At 44.6% G+C, this 18513-nt stretch overlaps 1 pseudogene; it reads left to right on the top strand.

The window, feature by feature from the left end:
• Positions 1-5269: 5269 nt before the first annotated feature.
• Positions 5270-5387, top strand: LOC124621169 (annotated as a pseudogene).
• Positions 5388-18513: the final 13126 nt, after the last annotated feature.

The raw sequence follows: 18513 nt of genomic DNA, 5'->3' as shown, positions 1-18513 counted from the left end.
ATACCGGCGGCGAACCGGCCCGCTGAAGCTGCCTCCGCCCTCTGCTTCACGGACGCGTCATTGCTGTTGTGGGACGCGTCGCACCTTGGAGCTACACCGGCGCGAGAAGCGATGGGGCTGCTGGCCTCCACTGGGTGAGATCGTCAGCGGACTGCAAGCTGCCGTCCGCACGAGCGGCCGGGGCTCGAACTCGAGGCCTCCCAGACGCAGAGCTGTATGCGGGCGCTAAACGAGCTGCCCTACGCAGCTAAGGCTCACTAGAACGACGGCGGTCAGCTGCTTCCCTTCGGCCCTCTATATTGAGTCCACAAGTCGGGCTCGAGGGAGCAGTCAGCTTCGTCCCGGGAGACGGGCACATATAACACACTTAGCCGTGGCGGGAATAGAATCGTTACATCCGCATGGCTGGACAACCGTACGCCGGCGCTGCACATCCCGGCATTCACATCGGGGCTGACTCACGCACGCTGTGCTGCGCCATTGCCGAGTTCAGTGCAAGGCCGGCTGTCTACCTTTGATGTAACAAAATCAGTGTCACTCTTGCCTGCGTTTCTCTGCACGCTTCATCGTGAGTGATATACATGGTGTAAGTTTTAAGTTGACAAACCAGAATAACTCGGAAAATAAGCTTCACACGAAAAAATTTTGATTATTGTCGAGAGGGACATCAGCTGGTGCTAAAATTAGCCCGCCACCCCAGCCGCGTTGGGGTTGGGCGGTAGGCAACTTTAAAATTTCAAATGGAAACCCCCATTTTTTATTGCAGAATCAGATTCTACATAAAAAACTACTTACATTTTGTTCGGAATGGTTCAAATGGGTCTAAGCACTATGGTACTTAACATCTGAGGTCATCAGTCCACGAGACTTAGAACTACTTAAACCTAACTAACCTAAGGACATCATCACACATCCATGCCCGAGGCAGGATTCGAACCTGCGACCGCAGCAGCACATTTTTCTTAAACATTTGTTTTGATTCTTGGTAATTGGCGCTGTAATTCAAGAAAATCCCTGTTCTCATTTTTGCTGAAAAATGGTTACGATAAATAAAAAGTACTTATCCACTTCGTAAATTTTGATTCCCTAAAACTAAAACTCTCCCTCTCTCCCCAAAGGGTGAGGTTTGACAGAGAAGAATTAGAGTTTTACAAATGTTGACGCAAATACTGTATTAATTTTTTCCGCATATTCGGATAAGTTTTGTTTGTTTCGTGGTCATGAGGCCACACAACTTTTGATTATCAAACAAATCATTTGACTAGCTATCTAACTAACCAAACATCCTACTTACTGACGAGTGAATTCATTTTTTATTGATCCGTAACCATTTTCAACGCAAAAATGACAACGGATTTTCTTGAATTATAGCGCCAACTGCCAAGAATCAAAACAAATGTTTAAGACAAAATGTACGTAGTTTTTTTTATGTAGAATCTAATTCTGCAATAAAAATGGGGGTTGCCATTTGAAATTTTAAAGTTGCCTCCCACCCCACCCCAAGGGGCTGCCGTAGATGGCTAATTTTAGCACCAGCAGACGTCCCCCTCGAAAACAATCAACTTTGGATTGTACACATTTTTCGTGTGAAACTTATTTTTCGAGTTATTCTGCTCTGTCAACTTAAAATTTACATCCTATATATATATATATATATATATATATATTACTCTCGGTCGGTCTGACATATTACAGCCCATGAACTGTGGGCAGGGGTGGGGGGTTGTAATAATTCCTATATGTGCGATCGCTTTAACTCCGCTAGCAGCGGCTGAAAATTATCAGTCACTGAGGTCATGCTGTTTGCGCGTTTGTGTATAAGAGAATACACACTCTTGAGTTTCTCATCCGCCTCGCAAACGTGTCCATCACGACTATCCCTGGCATCTTGCTACTTACTCCTATACTGACTGAGTACCCGGCGCTGCCCATGTATTATTTACTCCAGTTAAATTAGTTCATCTCCTCTTCGCCTTTCCGTCTGTCCATCCCTCCAGCCCCTCTCCCTGTCCACCTCCTCCTCCCCATTTTCTCTATCCATTTCTTCCTGCTCCCCTCTCTCAGTCCATCTCCTCCATTCCATCACTTCCTCTTTCATTCCTCTGTTCATCTCCTGCTACCCCCCTCTCTCTGTCCATTGCCTAATCTTCCCTTTTTATATCAATTTTCCCTTTCCCTTTTCCTTGTTCATCTCTTCCTAAACATCTGTTATATCTACTCCTTCCCCGTCTCGGTCTATCCTTCCACCCTAACAGGAGGTTGCTAGTTATCACCCTCGTCTTTGCGTATACTAAGTAATACACTGTGTGATCAAAAGTATCCCGACATCTGGCTGGAAATGACTTACAAGTTCGTGGCGCCCGCCCGTCATTAATGCTGAAATTCAATGTGGTATTGGACCGCCCTTAGTCTCGATGACAGCTTTCACTCTCGCGGGCATACGTTCAATCAGGTGCTGGAAGGTTTCTTGGGGAATGGCAGCCCATTCTCCACGGAGTGCTGCACTGAGGAGAGGCATCGGTGTCGGTCGGTGAGGACTGGCACGAAGTCGGCTTTCCCAAACACCCCAAAGGTGTTCTATAAGTTAAGGCGAGGACTCTCTGTAGCCCAGTCCAGGGATGTTATTGTCGTGTAACCACTCCTCCACAGGCTGTGCATTATGAACAGGTGCTCGATCGTTTTGAAAGATGCAATCGCCATCCCCCAATTGCTCTTCAACAGTGGGAAGCAAGTAGGTGCTTAAAACATCAATGTAGACCTGTGTATGATAGTGCCACGCAAAATACCATGGGGTGCAAGCCCCCTCCATGAAAAACACGACCAAACCATAACACCACCGCCTCCGAATTTTACTGTTGGCACTACACAAGCTGGCAGATGACGTTCACCTGGCATTCGCCATATCCACACCCTGCCATCAGATCGCTACATTGTTTACTGTGATACGTCACTCAACACAACGTTTTTCCACTGTTCAATCGTCCGATGTTTACGCTCCTCACACCCCATGGCTAATGGCCTTATCCATGTGCGTCACTGTATCAGATTACAGCATACTGCATTGGGACCTTGTGGCATGGAAGTTTCAGCAGGTGGCGTGCCACCTCAGACCCTTACCCCTTACGTAAATTGCAGACAGCAAATGACGATGCTCATACAATCACAGTACAGAAATTAAAATTGCTTTAGGGTTGGGGGTTGAGCTTGCATGCCACTGACCAAAATGTCACTGCCCCAGAGCTCCAATGCAGCTGACTGAGGATATGATGATGCTCACCCAAGCATGTAATGCCATTGGCCATGGGGTGAGAGGGGGATGTGGGGAGGAAATTCCCGGATAATGGGGAAACTGCAGGGCAAAATCCCACTGACGCTGTGAGTTTAGGAACGCTGACGCCGACGCCAGGGTTTTTTTGGTCAGAGCTCTCCTTGAGCTCCTGCTTTCCTATACCGTTCCAGCAGCATTCAGCAACCTTGGAACTGCTCAGAACTCTCACCATGCAGTTCCACACCATCATGTTTATGCCTATACTAAACTACTGCCACATGGGCCAGCACCACTTGGCAGTACACAAGCCTTCACATTACCATTTGGGATCCTATCTCATTTCTTTTAAATATGCAATTTCAATACTGTGTACTCGAAATGAACACACTACATCAGTAACTAGTCCATTCATCAGTATCCCAATCCGACTCATCATGAGCATTCCTCCTCATTTTTGTCTTGTTGAACTTCTCCTCGAGAGATTCTGCTGCTGCTGTTCTTCTTGTACCGTACACTCCAGATTGCTGTTCTCTTGACCCAGTCGGTTACTAGGTACTGTACTTTGGCAGATATATCCCTAAATTCCCCAATACTGCAGGGTTATTGATATTCTATTGATAATAGAGTTATGTAACATGCACCCTTCGGCACCTTGACTGATGCAGTCCAACTTAAAATCATTCATTCAGTTCCTCCTCTCTACTTGCTGAGACTGAAGCGCCACATGTTCAGGCATCCACATTTCTCTGCATTTGCTAACACTGTTTCTCATATACCTATGTTTTGCAGGTGGACGGGATAAGGACCATTTCCTTCAATGAAGTTAAAAGTGAGCTTCGCCTTTTATACGAAAGTTCGCCTTGTAACAATGATTTTGTGTAGATGAGAGCTAACTATACACAAACATCGAACTTCACATTATTTATTCGGCGCTGAGTGCCAAATCGTCTAAATTTCCATGAATTTTAATGGTTTGTCGACCCTAGTCCCTATGCTAAAGAGAAAACCGTGGAACAGAATTTTAGTTAGTGAACTCCAGAACGACTGATCTGAGATCACACTTCTCTCACAGGATACAGTAGTTTAAAGATTACGGGATGACGGAAAACATGCCGGAATGGACATCATGATGGGTGGGAGTTTAACGAGCTAAGTAGCTGCATTAATAACACTTATATCCCTGGTGGCGTGTACTCACAAGGTGACTTATTGTTCCATATGATCAAACAATTCCATTGTAGAGATTATTTGTCAGCAAAGAGTTGGACGGATTACGGAAGCGCAATGTCGTTGCACAATTAGTGAGACACAAAGGTTCGAAAGCAAAGTTCACTAATGTCCGTTACTAAATAAATCGTCAAAGCCAGCTCGTGACTTACTGCAAAAAGACACGCGGCAGTCAACTGGGCATACATTACATAAAGTGCTTCACGATGAAACACCGAGTTCGGTTACATCTGAATTTACGGTAAAATGACACTGAAATCATCACTCTGGAGAGTTACGCACTGCTCCTAACGATAGAATTTCATCGCTAGACAGATACCTAACTCGAAGTGGAAACTAACTCCCATCCACTATCACTACTTATATCACCACAGAGCAGTAGCTTCTCATTGCGATTAGACTCGTCAGGGTTCCAGCTCAAAAATTTAAACTACATCGTCGCTCCGTAGTGCGTGCGTCAAAACTCTTTCTTTTATAAAGAGCAGTCGTTTTCTCCAGTCAGAAGACAGGAGAGGAAAGATCTGCATCTTTAGGCCCATAATTTTCCATCCCGTTTAACGGCTGAAGTTTTGGATTCGAAACAGCCAACCAGTGGACTCTACGCAAGTAGATGCTCAGCCGCGCGTGTGACGACACGACGACACAGAATCGCACCAGTATGCTGCTACCGTAGCTGTTCAACTACCTTCGCAGGCTGCCACTGCAAAGCTAAACGGAGAGCTTCTACCTGAAGTAGAAGTAGCACACATATTAAATCCACATTCATTCAGTATGGCCAACGGCCTTGCCGCAGTTGTAACACCGGCTCCCGTCAGATCACCGAAGTTAAACGCTGTCGGGCTGGGCTAGCACTTGGATGGCTGACCATCCGGTCTGCCGAGCGCTGTTGGCACGAGGGGTGCACTCAGCCCTTGTGAGGCAAACTGAGGAGATACTTCATTGAGAAGTAGCGGCTCCTGTCTCGGAAACTGACGGACGGCAGGGAGAGCGGTATGCTGACCACATGCTCCTCCGTATCTGCATCCAGTGACACCTGAGGATGACACGGCGGCCGGTCAGAGCCGTTGGGCCTTCCAAGGCCTGTTCAGGTGTAGTTTTCCATTCAGAATGAGTGATCATCCATGTTTAGAATAAGCGCTTATCGCAACATGTTGTGCTACAAGTTGTACGAGTAACTAAGGTGAGAATAAAGACACACAAATGCAGGTTCCTGTTTTGATCTTCTTCTGACATGGAAAATCTGCGCATGGAAAATACGAGCAAACGAAAGCAGAGAAAGAATAGTCTGCTGGACCTGGTACGGCAAAACCAGGAAAATCATATGAGAGGCGGATTGATGGTCGCACCATTCCCTTACTTGGGTCGTCGGCGTACGGGTTAAGGGGGAACGATAGGGTGACGAAGGAAAATGTTGCTGAAATCCAGGATTCTTTTCCTCCGTACTGGAACGTAGTAGACAAATAGGTTCAAATGGCTCTGAGCACTATGGGACTTAACATCTATGGTCATCAGTCCCCTAGTACTTAGAACTACTTAAACCTAACTAACCTAAGGGCAGCACACAACACGCAGTCATCATGAGGCAGAGAAAATCCCTGAACCCGCAGGGAATCGAACCCGGGAAACCGGGCGCGGGAAGCGAGAACGCTACCGCACGGCCACGAGCTGCGGACAGACAAATACGGTTTGCTACAATGAGTAGAGCGTACACTGAGGTTTTTATTGGTTTTTTATTATTGAAAAATGTTAGTATCTTCACTGTGTATTTGTGATTTCGCGAGGCAGCTCTGAAAGGAGGTAGATCGACGGTTGTCGCTGTAAATCTGGTTGTCGTTATGTGAAACATGAAATTAACGTATCACCCTGATCCCTACAGATGTAATTTTAGTTCATCGCAAGGATTTCCATTTTTTTGCGAAATTATAGAAACGTAAAAAAATGGCCACTTTTGAAACCCTCTTTTTTGGACGAAAAAAGTACTAGATATCAACATAAAACAGTTGGTTACAATGAACTGAGGAGAAATCCGTTTCCTTCAAGGGAGACCAAAAATCAATAAAATCGGATGAAGAGTGTGGCGTGGGCGACGACAACCATGCCGAAGAACATGGTTTTGACAAAAGTATGTTTGAAGTTTGACAAGTATTTATCATATAAAAAAGGTGAAGACTTTGAAACTTAACGGGATGTCGTCATTGCCTGGCCCATAATAACTGTCGCCCCGGCTAGTAGATGGTGCTTTCTACTACTCTGACCTGATAAGTCCTCAATGTCGCCCTCAAAGCCCTTTTCGTCGCTGGGCGGATCGCCGCTGGCGTCTCTATCTTCACGGAATCGGGGCATTTCATGGACGATTTTGAAATTTGAAGCAATGTTGATAATGTCACTTAGCCAGGAAGTTATTTTTGGAGTGCATCTCCAAATGAAACTATTGAAACTTTCGTTCACATTTTGAGTAAAACAGTCCAAACAAAGCTCCAGCAGATTAGGTTTGCTGAAATCGGCATAAATAGGCAGCGTGTGCGCGGAATCGGTTTTCTAAGTCCGATGCGTGCCGTCCGCTCTCGGATTCAAACGCTCACTTTGTTGAGCTCGCGTATATTGGGGACAAATTCTGCAATGTATATGCATTTGAATTACGTAAAAAAATCGAGGTTTCTCCATCGTACTATTGCAATTGTGAAATACTGAAATAAATAATTTCTACAGTCAACGGCGAAAATGATATCCCTTAAAAAATTATACATGACGTTAACAAAGGCCGTGAGAAGTTAATCGAGAGTAATGCACTATGGTAGCCGCACTACTATGTTTTTGAGTCATCAGTCTTCTGACTGGTTTGTTGCGACCCGCCACGAATTTCTCTCCTCTGGCAACCTCTTCATCTCAGAGTATCATTTGCAACCTATGTCCACAATTAGTTGCTGGATGTATTCCAATCTCAGTCTTTCTGTACAGTTTATGCCCGCTGCACCTCCTTTTATACCATGGAAGTCGTTCCCGTCTCAACAGAAATAGTACGATCCTGTCCCTTCTCCTCCTCACTGTTTTCATCTACATCTACATCTACATTTATACTCCGCAAGCCACCCAGAGGTGTGTGGCGAAGGGCACCTTACGTGCCACTGTCATTACCTCACTTTCCTGTTCCAGTCGCGTATAGTTTGCGGGAAGAACGACAGCCGGAAAGCCTCCGTCTGCGCTCGAATCTCTCTAATTTTACATTCGTGATCTCCTCGGGAGGTATAAGTAGGGGGAAGCAATATATTCGATACCTGATCCAGAAACTAACTCTCTCGAAACCTGAACAGCAAGCTACACCGCGATGCAGAGCCTTTCTTGCAGAGTCTGCCACTTGAGTTTGCTAAACATCTTCGTGACGCTATCACGCTTACCAAATAACCCTGTGACGAAACGCGCCGCTCTTCTTTGGATCTTCTGTATCTCCTCTGTCAACCCGATCTGGTACGGATCCCATACTGATGAGCAATACTCAAGAATAGATCGAACGAGTGTCTTGTAAGCCACCTCCTTTGTTGATGGACTACATTTTCTAAGGACTCTCCCAATGAATCTCAACCTGGTACCCGCCTTACCAACAATTAATTTTATATGATCATTCCACTTCAAATCGTTCCGCACGCATACTCCCAGATATTTTACAGAAGTAACTACTACCAGTGTTTGTTCCGCTATCATATAATCATACAATAAAGGATCCATCTTTCTATGTATTCGCAATACATTACATTTGTCTATGTTAAGGGTCAGTTGCCACTTCCTGCACCAATTGCCTATCCGCTGCAGATCTTCCTGCATTTCGCTACAATTTTCTAATGCTGCAACTTCTCTGTATACTACAGCATCATCTGCGAAAAGCCACATGGAACTTCCGACACTATCTACTAGGTCATTTATATATATTGTGAAAAGCAATAGTCCCATAATACGCCCCTGTGGCACGCCAGAGGTTACTTCAACGTCTGTAGACGTCTCTCCATTGAGAACAACATACTGTGTTCTGTTTGTTAAAAACTCTTCAATCCAGCCACACAGCTGGTCTGATATTCCGTAGGCTCTTACTTTGTTTATCAGGCGACAGTGCGGAACTGTATCGAACGCCTTCCGGAAGTCGAGGAAAATAGCATCTACTTGGGAGCCGGTATCTAATTTTCTGGGTCTCATGAACAAAGAAAGGGAGTTGGGTCTCACACGATTGCTGTTTCCGGAATCCATGTTGATTCCTACAGAGTAGATTCTGGGTTTCCAGAAACGACATGAAGCGCGTGCCAAAAACAAGTTCTAAAATTCTACAACAGATTGACGTCAGAGATATAGGTCTATAGTTTTGCGCATCTGCTCGACTACCCTTCTTGAGGACTGGGACTACCTGTGCTCTGTTCCAATCATTTGCAACCTTCCGTTCCTCTAGAGACTTGCGGTACACGGCTGTTAGAAGGGGGCCAAGTTCTTTCGCGTACTCTGTACGGTATCCCGTCAGGTCCAGTGGACTTTCCTCTGTGAGTGATTTCAGTTGCTTTTCTATTCCTTGGACACTTATTTCGATGTCAGCCATCTTTTCGATTGTGCGAGGATTTAGAGAAGGAACTGCAGTGCGGTCTTCCTCTGTGAAACAGTTTTGGAAACATGTGTTTAACATTTCAGCTTTACGTGTGTCATCCTCTGTTTCAATGCCATCATCATCCGGGAATGTCTGTATATATGGTTTCGAACCACTTACTGATTTAACGTAAGTCCAGAACTTCCTAGGATTTTCTGTCATCTCGGATCATAGAATTTTACTTTCTTATTCACTGAACGCATCACGCATAGCCCTCCTTACGTTAACTTTGTCTGAGAGGTTTTGGCTGCGTTTAAACTTGCAGTGAATCTCTCTTTGCTTTCGCAGTAGTTTCCTAACTTTGTTGTTGAACCACGGTGGGGTTTTCCCGTCCCTCACAGTTTTACTCGGCACGTACCTGTCTAAAACGCATTTTATGATTGCCTTGAACTTTTTCCATAAACGCTCATTATTGTCAGTGTCGGAACAGGAATTTTCGTTTTGATCTGTTAGGTAGTCTGAAGTCTGCCTTCTATTACTCTTGCTAAACTGATAAACCTTCCTCCCTTTTTTTTATACTCCTATTTACTTCCATATTCAGGGATGCTGCAACGGCCTTATGATCACTGATTCCCTGTTCTGCGCTTACAGAGTCGAAAAGTTCGGGTCTGTTTGTTATCAGTAGGTCCAAGATGTTTTCTCCACGAGTCGGTTCTCTGTCTAATTGCTCGAGGTAATTTTCGGGTAGTGCACTCAGTATAATGTCACTCGATGCTCTGTCCCTACCACCCGTCCTAAACATCTGAGTGTCCCAGTGTATATCTGGTACATTGAAATCTCCACCTAAGACTAACATACTGAGGAAATTTATGTGAAATGTATTCCAGATTTTCTCTCAGTTGTTCTGCCACTAATGCTGCTGAGCCGGGAGGTCGGTAAAAGGAGCCTATTATTAACCTAGCTCGATTGTTGAGTGTGACCTCCACCCATAATAATTCACAGAAACTATCCACTTCTACTTGCTGGATGTATTCCAATCTCAGTCTTCCTGTACAGTTTTGCCCTCTCCACCTCCCTCTATACCATAGAAGTCGTTCCCGTCTCTACAGAAATCGTATCATCCTGTCCCTTCTCTTCCTCACTGTTTTCCGCATAATCCTTTCCTGTCCGATTCTGCACAGAACCTCCTCATTCCTTAACTTGTCAGTCCACCTAATTTTCAACATTCGTATGTAGCACCACACCTCAAATTCTACGGTTCTCTTCTCTTCCGGTTTTCCTACAGTCCCTCTTAAGTCTGTCTTTGACGACCGAGGAAGATTTATACATACTCCTATTGCTGGTGCTATCGTTCCAGTCGCGATGCAATACGCTTGTTCTCCGGGCCCGGAGACTACGCACAGTGTTTTCGGAAGTCACAAACCTCTCGCTGCGTGCGAGATTGCGAGCGCACTGCAGGCGCGCCTCCTCCACCCGAATAGCCGGCACGGCGCAGCACTCGAGGCAGCGAGCACATTCCTAGAGCAGAGCACGAGCCAGCCGCCACTCCGCCGCCAACCGCCGCTATTTATTTTCCTCCTTAAGGGCCGCATTTCTGGAATGCCTCATCGACCGCGCGCCGGCCTGCACTCGCCCGCTGCCTCTGCGTCTGCGATGCAGGGCCACCCCTGTAACCCCTTCCCCCTCCACATGACCGGCGTGGTTCGTCTCTCACTCACCAGACACTCTGTGCTTAGGACCGGGCGTACGATGCCCGCGTTCAAAGGGGCTGGAGATTTGCCGATGCGCTTTAGTGCTCGATACATTATCGGTGTACGCGTAACACTCGAGGACGATTCAGAGGTGCACCGAACGAGCAAGTTTTGTGCGACAACTGACCCAATAGGGAAGGCGAAGCCTAATGCAGCAAATTAAGTCTATTATGCTAGTTGGCAACCTTTCAAAGAGTATTAACCATGTTGTAGTTGTTGTTGTGGTCTTCAGTCCTGAGACTGGTTTGATGCAGCTCTCCATGCTACTCTATCCTGTGCAAGCTTCTTCATCTCCCAGTACCTACTGCAGCCTACATCCTTCTGAATCTGCTTAGTGTATTCATCTCTTGGTCTCCCTCTAAGATTTTTACCCTCCATGCTGCCCACCAGTACTAAATTGGTGATCCCTTGATGCCTCAGAACATGTCCTATCAACCGATCCCTTCTTCTAGTCAAGTTAGGCCACAAACTCCTCCCCAATTCTATTCAATACCTCATCAATAGTTATGTGATCTGCCCATCTAATCTTCAACATTCTTCTGTAGCACCACATTTCGAAAGCTTCTATTCTCTTCTTGTCTAAACCATTTATCGTCCATGTTTCACTTCCATGCATGGCTACACTCCATACAAATACTTTCAGTAACGACTTCCTGACACTTAAATCAACACTCGACGTTAACAAATTTCTCTTCTTCAGAAACGCTTTCCTTTCCATTGCCAGTCTACATTTTATATCCTCTCTACTTCGACCATCATCTGTTATTTTGCTCCCCAAATAGCAAAACTCCTTTACTACTTTAAGTGTCTCATTTCCTAATCTAATTCCCTCAACGTCACCCGACTTAATTCGACTACATTCCATTATTCTCGTTTTGCTTTTGTTGATGTTCATCTTATACCCTCCTTTCAAGACACTGTCCATTCTGTTCAACTGCTCTTCCAAGTCCTTTGCTGTCTCTGACAGAATTACAATGTCATCGGCGAACCTCAAAGTTTTTATTTCTTCTCCAAGGATTTTAATACCTACTCCGAACTTTTCTTTTGTTCCCTTTACTGCTTGCTCAATATACAGATTGAATAGCATCGGGGAGAGGCTACAACCCTGTCACACTCCCTTCCCAACCACTGCTTCCCTTTCAAGTCTCTCGACTCTTATAACTGCCATCTGATTTCTGTACAAATTGTAAATAGGCTTTCGCTCCCTGTATTTTACCCCTGCCACCTTCAGAATTTGAAAGAGAGTATTCCAGTCAACATTGTCAAAAGCTTTCTCTAAGTCTACAAATGCTAGAAACGTAGGTTTGCCTTTCCTTAATCTTTCTTCTAAGATAAGTCGTAGGGTCAGTATCGCCTCACGTGTTCCAACATTTCTACAGAATCCAAACTGATCTTCCCCGAGGTCGGCTTCTACCGGTTTTTCCATTCGTCTGTAAAGAATTCGCGTTAGTATTTTGCAGCTGTGACTTATGTATTGACCACATGTTCCAATTATACAGGGCGATTTTTTCCACCGTGAATAAACTCAAGCGATTGATCGATGAGACGGTACGGAACTAAAAAGGTCTACTCAACTTATGTCCGGAAATGCTTGGTTTCCTGCCTAGAGAGCATTTATTGAATCATACATTGTTACAGAGACTGTGGTCTAATACGCACTGTACCATGCAACCACAGTTATAGTATGTGTTCGAAGTGGTTTGCATGTGCATGTATGCATGCGCCGTAGCTCGTTCTGACTCACACGTTCTCATCGGCCAGGCTGCATCCGAACAGCGTCAAGGGCAGCGTTAATTCGCTACTCCAGTGTCTCCACATCTGGAATGGGCTCTGCATACACGACGCTTTTGAGATGGCCCCGTAACCAGAAATCGCACCGGTTGAGACCAGGTGAACAAGCAGACCATGCAACTTGACCCCCTTGTCCGATCCAACGACCGGCGAAGACACGAGTGAGCGGCGGCTGGACGTTAACGGCAAAGTGGGCTGGAGCACCATCATGTAGCATCCACATGACTTTTCGAATCAACAATGACACTTCTTCCAGAAAAAAAAGGTTCAAATGGCTCTAAGCACTATGGGACTTGACATCTGAGGTCATCAGTCCCCTAGACTTAGAACTACTTCAACATAACTAACCTATGGACATCGAACACAATCGTGCCCGAGGCAGGATTCGAACCTGCCACCGTAGCAGCAGTGCGGTTCCAGACTGAAGCGCTTAGAAGGGCTCGGCCACAGTGGCCGGTCCTCTTCCAGCAGGGGAAGCAAAGTCGCACGCTAAAACCGCCTACAGTTACGGCCTGTTACGCGACCTGTGAGGGAGACTGGTCCCGAAATATGGTCGCCAGTTATTCCGGCCCACTCACTCCGGCTGCACCAATGCTGACGATTCGCTCTCACGATACCATGAGGGGTCAGGTCACTGTTAAGAAAAGTTGAATATACCACTTCGCGTAAAGATGGCTTCATTTGTGAAAAGGATGGATGACACAAATCTCGGAATCGTGCTTCTTTGGTGAAGAAAACAGCAGCAAAACTGGTCTAGATGTGGAAAGTTTGTCGCGTGTAATCCCTGCGATAAGGATAGCAACAACTGTCATTGAGAATGTTCCACACGGTCGTCTGGCTTACGCTGTACTTGCAGGCCAACTGCCTGCTCTGGCACGGCGGTCGCCTGCCACAGTGTTAATCACATTTTCCTCCAAGCCTGGTGTCTGAACATTTCGTGTATGTCCTTCATTATTTCCTGCTTGCTAAAATGACCCTGACTCAGACAAATGGCGAAACACAGTTGCAAATATTGAATGCTGTGATTGTTTTCGGCAGGAATAGGTCTCCTGATACAACCTTGCTGCCCGTTGCCGTTTGCCTTTCAGTAAGTAAATACAATGTCGCCAAAAACAGAAAAAAACTGAGAGTTGCTAACCGTTTTACAACAAACCACGACGCTCTGTGTTCTACAATTTCAGTCCATATGTAGGAGGATAAGAGTGGAGAAACTTCAGGATAAGGAAATCAGGCACAAGTACATAACAGCGATCTCAGAAAGGTACCAGTTAGTTGAATGTAGTCAATTACAGTCATTGGAAAAGGAATGGACAAGATACAGGGACACAGTACTAGAAGTGGCTAAAGAAAGTCTTGGAACAGTAGTGTGTAAAAGTAGGATGAAGCAAACAGCTTGATGGAATGACTCAGTCAAGGCAGCCTGTAAAAGGAAAAAGAAGGCGTATCAAAAATGGCTACATACTAGAACTCAGGTAGACAGAGGAAGTTATGTCGAAGAAAAAAACAAAGCCAAACAGATAATTGCAGCATCCAAGAAGAAATCTTGGGAAGACTTTGGAAACAGGTTGGAGACTATGGGTCAAGCTGCTGGAAAGCCATTCTGGAGTGTAATTAGCAGTCTTCGAAAGGGAGGTAAGAAGGAAATGACAAGTATTTTGGACAGGTCAGGAAAACGGCTGGTGAATCCTGTGGATGCCTTGGGCAGATGGAGGGAATAGTTTGAAGAGTTGCTCAATGTAGGTGAAAATACGATCATAATGTTTCAGATTTCGAGGTAGAATGGGATAGGAATGGTGATGGAAATAGGATCACATTTGAGGAAATGGAGAAAATGGTCAATAGATTGCAGTGCTATAAAGCAGCTGGGGTGGATGAAATTAAGTCGGAACTCATCAAATACAGTGGAATGTCAGGTCTTAAATGGCTACACAGGATAATTGAAATGGCCTGGGAGTCGGAACTGGTTCCATCAGACTGGATAAAAGCAGTAAGCACACCAATCTTTAAACATGGAAACAGAAAAGATTGTAACAACTACAGAGGTATCTCTTTAATCAGCGTTGTGGGTGAAATCTTCTCAGGTATTGTTGAAAGGAAAGCGCGAGTATTAGTTGAAGACCAATTGGATGAAATTCAGTGTGGGTTTAGGCCTCTTAGAGGTTGTCAGGACCAGATCTTTAGCTTACGGCAAATAATGGAGAAGTGTTATGAGTGGAATAGGAATTGTATCTATGCTTTATAGATCTAGAAAAGGCATATGACCGGTTTCCTAGGAGGACGTTATTGTCCGTTCTACAAGATTATGGAATAGGAGGCAAACTTTTGCAAGCAATTAAAGACTGGCTGGGTGAGATTAAGATATGTGAACACAAAATAAGCAGTCTTGCATATGCGGATGACTTAGTTGTGATGGCAGATTCGATTGAAAGTTTGCAAAGTAATATTTCAGAGGTAGATCAGAAATGTACGGACCATGGTATGAAGATGAGCATCTCCAAAACGAAAGTAATGTCAGTGGGAAAGAAATATAAACGGAATGAGTGCCAAACAGGAGGAACAAAGTTAGAACAGATGGACGGTTTCAAATACTTAGGATGCATATTCTCACAGGATGGCAACATAGTGATAGAACTGGAAGCGAGGTGTAGCAAAGCTAATGCAGTGAGCGCTCAGCTACGATCTACTCTCTTCTGCAAGAAGGAAGTCAGTACCAAGACTAAGTTATCTGTGCACCGTTCTATCTTTCGACCAACTTTGTTGTATGGGAGCGAAAGCTGGGTGGATTCAGGTTATCTTATCAACAAGGTTGAGGTTACGGATATGAAAGTAGCTAGGATGATTGCAGGTACTAGTAGATGGGAACAATGACACGAGGGTGTCCTCAATGAGGAAATCAAAGAAAAACTGGGGATGAACTCTGTAGATGTAGCAGTCAGGGCGAACAGGCTTAGATGGTGGGGTCATGTTACACGCATGGGAGAAGTAAGGTTACCCAAGAGACTCATGGGTTCAGCAGTAGAGGGTAGGAGGAGTCGGGGCAGACCAAGGAGAAGGTACCTGGATTCGGTTAAGAATGATTTTGAAGTAATAGGTTTAACATCAGAAGGGGCACCAATGTTAGCACTGAATAGGGGATCATGGAGGAATTTTATAAGGGGGCTATGCTCCAGACTGAACGCTGAAACGCGTAATCACTCTTAAATGATGATGATGATTATGATATAATTTTTGAAATGATCGTGGGACTTTATGGACACGGCGCACATCTGGAGAATAGCGTTCTACGGCCCACTTTTTACTTTCTGACAGTGTACAACCATCTCAGATATCCCCATGGTTTAACAAACAACACCGCAGTAGTTTCGTAAACCGTGCGAGATTTTACGCAGTGGTTTAAAAATTTAAAATTGGCAGCAAAACCGACGAGAACTGCGGCGACCGTCCGGTTAACAGTATCGACCTCGGCGTTGCAAACTCTACTGATTCACTAATCAAAAGTTGAACAAATTTCTGAGAAACATTGCGTTAGTGTTAGCACAGCTCACTCTATTATTCAAAACAAACTGAACTACCATAAGACTTGTGCAAGGTGGATTCACAGACAATTTACGGTTTGTCAAATAGAACGAGCAAAGACATAGTTTCTGTAATGATGATGACGAACTTTTGGGCGGGATTTTAATCTGTGATGGAAAATGGATAACATCATGTCGATCCACAGTTCATGCGTCAAAGAATGCAATGGCAACACCCTCAACTGCCTTCCCTTAAGACAATCAAAACGCAATCGTCGGCTGGGAAGGTCTTTTAACCACGTGATGTAGGGTTAGTGGTCCGATTTTCGGTGCTTCTTTTTGTAGGAGCAATGCGGTAACAATGGACTATTCTACTTTGGCATGACTGAGAACAAGTCAATCCTGTGATGAACAGGTAATGTCCGGGATTGTAGAGAAAAATAATGCTTCATTTTGAAGACAAAGCTTTACGTCATTCAACACTTATGGCAGAATGGGATGAGAGTCCCTAACTCTTCCTCATTGAAGCTCTGACCTTGCCCCTTCGGATTTTTATCTGTTTTTCCCAATGAAAGAAACTTTGAATTGCATTTACTGCAACGGCAGCTAAGAGGTAGAGGCAGAGGAAAAAGAACAAAATTAGCTCCGAGTTCAAGGTACAGAAAATTTCCCCGAGGAGTAAGAAGGCTCATAAGAAGATGGGACAAATGAATAACGTAACCGTAGGCTTCCGCAGCCGTTGTCACAGTCAATAAAATTCTTCTGGGTTTGAGGCCGCGTTGTCATCTATAAAATACCGACGTGTCGGGGACTGTTGCAAGGCGGCTTGCTCAGGGTGCATTGCTAACTGACAGTTAACAAAACACCCTGAGGAAGGCGCCTTGCAACAGTCGCCGAAACGTCGGAATTTTATAGATGACAACGCGGCCTCAAACCCAGAAGAATTTTATTGACATGAATAGAGGTTGGAGCATTAACGCGGAAAAATAGAGGAAAACTGAATTATGTTAATATACGTTACCTGACCGAGAATATACATTAGGTTAGATGTACTTTTCGTTCCAATTGATCCATAGTGCGGTGATCCTCCAGAACGCAGAAGAATAAGAATACACAATAAATACAGTGAAAAAAATCTGAGTATGCTATTGTACCTTCCTCAGATCCCAAGTGGAATGGTCATCATGGATGTGGAATGGAGCGGTTCTAGGCGCTTCAGTCTGGAACCGCGCGACCGCTACGGTCGCAGGTTCGAATCGTGCCTCGAGCATGGATGTGTGTGATGTCCTTAGGTTAGTTAGGTTTAAGTAGTTCTAAGTTCTAGGGGACTGTTGACCTTAGAAGTTAAGTCCCATAGTGCTCAGAGCCATTTGAACCATTTGATGTGGAATGAGTAAAATTTTTTTTAAACATATTTTTATATATGAGGTAATAAACAGTGAATAGAAGAATCAGTTTACAACACTTATTTGCAATGATCGCATTACTATACTGAATTTGCTCAGAAGTCAGGTTGTACAGTTTTCAGTATGACGAACATGTGTTGTGATGTCAGTGGTCACTGAAAAACTTGAGCTAGACACAAGTGTGAACAATATTAACATAGTCTGCGTGCTATATGTTCTGTTTGGATGATCTGAGAATGAATTCTGATACTCGAAACCTGTCATCAACTAAATCAAAAGAGTCTAGTTTCGCAAATTTTACTGTTTTATACACCAAACTTTTCAAAAATTTGTCACATATGACTTCAGAAGTCGGAATGGCTCAAAACTAGGAGTAAATGTTTCGATAATGGTGTGCCTGGAAACGAATACCTGTTCCGATTTGGGCCAATCTGTCATGTCATTGCTATCTGTTCGTTACGTAGAAGCTGACACTGTAGACAGTGCTGTGTGTAGTTATTACGCACTCTGATATATACTTCAGAAGTATTTCGTAGTGAATCATGCTGTCCTTTAAGGAAACCTCATTCCATTCCATTCGGACTTCGTCACTTACATTGGCCACACGCTTGTTTAGCCACTAATGAACAACAGCCGAAGCATTCGACCAAACGTTAGTCGTCAACGTATTGACATTCGACCATCTCATCCTCACCAAACCAAGCGGTTGGGTCCAACGGCTTCGACCATGTGGAATCGCAGATGGCTCTGATAACTTGTCGAGATTATTCTCATTTAGGTACCCGATATTCTGAGGGAAGAAGAGGATTTAAGAGTCGTCGCATGTGCAGTATTTATGTTACTGCAGGAGGATGATCAACAGAAAAGAAGAGGAAGAAAAAGAAGAAACGATTCTGTTGGGCGACTTCTCTTTGTAAAAGTAGCGAGCAGTGTGGTGCGACAAAATTAATACCTGACCACGAAGCTCAATATGGGCTATTTCGTAACAGGTCGT

Source organism: Schistocerca americana, chromosome 6 (assembly GCF_021461395.2).
Source record: "Schistocerca americana isolate TAMUIC-IGC-003095 chromosome 6, iqSchAmer2.1, whole genome shotgun sequence".
NCBI classification, from domain to species: domain Eukaryota; kingdom Metazoa; phylum Arthropoda; class Insecta; order Orthoptera; family Acrididae; genus Schistocerca; species Schistocerca americana.
Note: the sequence above shows the minus strand (reverse complement) of the source record. Positions and strands in the feature narration are given on the sequence as shown.